The sequence below is a fragment of the Gadus morhua genome, chromosome 17, assembly GCF_902167405.1.
Source record: "Gadus morhua chromosome 17, gadMor3.0, whole genome shotgun sequence".
Lineage (NCBI taxonomy): Eukaryota > Metazoa > Chordata > Actinopteri > Gadiformes > Gadidae > Gadus > Gadus morhua.
This window is the reverse complement of record NC_044064.1, coordinates 4,208,257-4,212,371: the sequence shown is the minus strand read 5'-3', so window position 1 is coordinate 4,212,371 and position 4,115 is coordinate 4,208,257. Positions and strand designations below refer to the sequence as shown.

The following is a 4,115-nucleotide window of genomic DNA, read 5'->3' as shown; positions in this document are numbered from 1 at the left end:
TCAATCTAACCCCCCCCCACCCCCTTTGTTCAGGGAGCCGGGGGCGAGAGACAAAGGTTCCCTCCCAGAGCCGCTGTCGGGGAAGGCCGGCGGAGGATTAAGTCAAACATTTCTCATGACCCTGGTGCACAGGGCCAGCCCCACGCACGACAATGGGGGGGCCGAGAGGGGCCCGGGTCTGTGCCTGAGTTAGGTGTGTGTGTGTGTGTGTGTGTGTGTTAGGTGTATATGCATGTGTGCGTAGGTGTGTGTGTGTGTGTTAGTTGTATGAGTGGCTAAGGTGTGTGTATTTTCCTGCTTGTGTGTGAAGGACTGTGTGTATATGTTAGGTATGTGTGTGTGTGTGTGTGTGTGTGTGTGTGTTTGTGTGGTGTGAAGGGGTGTGTGTATAAATGTTAGGCATGCGTTTGTGTGTGTGTGTGTGTGTATAACAATTTGAATAGAAATCATGTAGTCATGAAGGCATCCTTTGCACAATATGCCATGTTTAACGACGTATAATTTCCATATAGGTAATCTCTATGCATATCTGTTTAATGATTCTGACTAAATGATGATGACTCAATTTAAGTACGATTGGTGTTATAGTGTTATTCCATTTTTTGTCACAAATTGACAAAATAATGATTATATATCTATAAAGATAGATATATTTGGCTGATATTCAATTAAATATAGTTTAACATTCTTTATGAGTTTGTGCAAGTGTGTTTCTGTGTAAGTGTGTGTGTGGATACCTGGTGCATATTAACTAATAGAGTCACCTGCATGCGTCCCTGTTCACCTCTACGGACATCTCTATGGACTTCCCTTAGCCTCTGGGATAGCCTAGCGTCCCTTTTTTAATAATGTATGAGCAGTCCCCAGGAGCCTCCTAATAACACTTACTGAGAGGTGAAGACAGCTGCTAAACAAGCAACCGCCAACCAGCCATTTCCCTGGTGCCTCTCTCTCCCCCCTTCTCTCTCTGTCTCGATCTCACCCCTTCTCTCTCCGTCTCCTTCTCTCTCTTTCATAGTAATAGTAGGAAGTAATGCCAATAGTAGTAAGTGATGCTAAGCCAACCTCGACGCCTAAAAAAAACTAAAACAAACAAACAAAACCACAAATAAGAATACAAATGATAACACAGGCCGCATATCACTTCTAAATTATTTTGTATTCAGCTGTTTTTGCAACCCTCATTTTCCAAAGATACAAACATCGTCTCTCAAAACAACAAGCCTCTGGTGTTAACCTGAATCAGAGCGGTCGTTAATAAACACACTTGGCCCTGCTATTCCTACCGGGATGGCAATGAGTCACAGAACGAGTGCTACAGTAGACTGTTGTTATTCATTTGTTTCTCATTCCGGAGGCTCCATTTTGGATCATTAGTGGTGACAGCGTGGTTTCCCTGCGGTGATAATTACAGCTAATTAAGGAATGGTAGTGGAGGGAAGGAATCACCCTATAGTCCTACTGGAGCCATTTCAACAGATCCCCGAGTAATTGAGACTATTTTCTTCCTGCCATCGTTTCGGCTTGCCACAAAGGTGAAACAGATTGCGGATGGTTTGTGATGCTAAGTTGTTTGTTTTGCTGCTTTTAATTAGCGTAGTGTAGCTTCTGCTGTTTCACGTTGATTTCATGATTTTTTTTCTCAAAAGAAATGGGCCTGCCCACTCAACAATGTTTTTGTTCTGAAAACAGCCGAACAAAGATAATCCTCATAATCTGGATTTCTATTATAACCATGTGTTTTTTTAGATAAGCAATTTTTAACATTTAGAATGTTTATTTGGTGAGCACTCATTGTGATTGTTCATTGTTGCATTAAATGTGCATTGTTCATGAATAAGTGATAACAATAAAATATCACAACATTTGCACAGTAAGGATCTCAACCCGATATCGGCCCTGCACATCAAACCACCTGCATGCATTTATTTATCAAATCTCCATCTTCTTTATGCTGTTGAAATGTTGGACTGTGTTAAGATAAAGGAATGGAGAAGGATGTGTGTGTGTGTGTGTGTGTGTGTGTGTTTGTGTGTGTGTCTGTGTCTGTGTCTGTGTGTGTGTGTGTGTGTGTGTGTGTGTGTGTGTGTGTGTGTGTGTGTGTGTGTGTGTGTGTGTGTGTGTGTGTGGGGGTGCGTGTGCGTTGATCTTTGTACAGATAATGTGAGGCTTGGAAGCGAGTTTGAACCCGGTCACAGAGATATTAACGACGACTAAACATGTGGAACACAGCTGAACATAATAAGTTATTAAGACCGGTGCACTCGTTAGACTAGAGAGACAACAGGAAGGAAAAACATTGTGTGAGTGCTCTGGATCATATTAACACTACTGGATACATTTACGGCATCAATGAAGAATGGATCATTCCTGTATCACGGTAAGCGGTCACTTTCTTATAAAGGGGAGGCGTTACTTATATTTTTTACAGTAACAGATTTCAGCTTAAATTCAAATATGTGAACAAAATAGTAAACCAGGTTGAGGCGACCTAAAAGCCCTTTCAGGTCAACAGTTTTGGATGATGTCTAAAGCCTAATACTGTTTATGAAACCAGCACTACAAAAACAACGATGAACATCGTTTCCTTCATGGTACCTTTAGGGTGAAGCCACATCCACCCACGGACCCCCCAACACTGCGGTGAGAGAGCTGCCACTACTTGGTAATCATGCAGGTACACAACTCGCAATACCACGTACAGTACATACAGTACAGTACCCCCCTCCCCAACCCCACTTCAACCTGCAGTGCCAACCCGCATCATTTATAACACGCTGTGGGTCGTGTTTTTAAAACACCGTGAGGGTGGAGGAGGTAATGTTGCGTGGGGTTTGGGTGTAGGAGAGACACAGAGAGAGAGAGCGAGAGAGAGAGAGAGAGAGAGAGAGAGAGAGAGAGAGAGAGAGAGAGAGAGAGAGAGAGAGAGAGATGGCCCCCCGGGAAGGGTTTCCAGGGGCCGGTGTGTGTGTTAGTGGTGCGTGGTCCCCTGATGTTTATCCAGGGATTCACCTGCTCCCCCCCCCCCGATATCTAAATCATTACAGCGACGCTAATGTGGCTGGCGCTCCTTATCCGCAGCCAATCAGAGCGCAGGCGGGAGACAAGTCGGGTCTAGTCGGGTCCAAGTCAAGTGTCTTCTTCTGTTGGCCCCCTTATCTCAACCCTCACAGGGTCTCATGGGGAGCTCAGGGGATGGGACCCGATGGCAGAGCCTCTGGAAAACAAGGAGAGATGCTATGGTCCCCAGGGCCATGAGGGAAAGAAACAAGAAGAGAAACGCAAGAGCTTCTTTATCGTCAAAGAGTATACAGTCAAGATAGTAGGAACAACTGTCCTGGTCTCTCCCCTTAGGGAAAAATGTATGACATCAAAAGGATACATTCAATAAACAATAAAATGAATATACGTATGTACACATGTCAAATTATGTATGCATATATATATATATATATATTTATAATAATTAACAAATCAAATAGTTGATCAGTAGGCAAAAACAGCCACGTAAAGGAAGCGTCCACAACGTGTGGACGTTAACCCGAGAGCTTCAGAGTGCTACGACGAACGCAAAAGGTTGACGCAGAACACGACGATAGCTATTGAGCAATGACTGAGTCTGTTGGCCGGGGTGTTTAACCTCTCGCCGGAAGGTTCCGGGCTCAATCCCCCCACGTCCACGGCCTAACCTGTTGGTTCCAACGACTGCGATGCCAAACCTGACTTCACAGAGCTGTCCTCGCGTGGGCAAAGGCAGGTGTAGGTGTGTGCAGGGGTTTCATGTATGTGGGTCAAAGGGGGTCATCCCTATGTTCCCCGGGTGCAAAGGGTTAGGGTCAGGGTTAAGGTTAGGGGGAGGGTTAACCCTAAACCTAACCCTAACCATAACCAATCGGAGGAGAGACATTCTAACCAATCACAGGAGAATCAGAGGCGAAAAAGGCTGTACTTGCCCGTACCATCCTACGAAAAAAAGGTTTGCTCACAGGGTCCTATTTTCCCCGGTCACATACAAAGCGGGGAACATAGGACCCGGGGAACATAGATACGCACCCGGTCAAAGCACCAGCAATGGTCAATGTGTGTTCACTAGTTTACTACTTGACTACTTTTCG

General features: G+C 44.9%; 1 long non-coding RNA gene across 1 annotated transcript; it reads left to right on the top strand.

Moving 5' to 3' along the window:
- Nucleotides 1-2,220: 2,220 nt before the first annotated feature.
- On the top strand, nucleotides 2,221-3,370 carry LOC115529542 (uncharacterized). The gene is made up of 3 exons (XR_003973578.1): nucleotides 2,221-2,380; nucleotides 2,605-2,677; nucleotides 3,174-3,370. It is a non-coding gene; the product is annotated as an uncharacterized LOC115529542 (long non-coding RNA).
- Nucleotides 3,371-4,115: the final 745 nt, after the last annotated feature.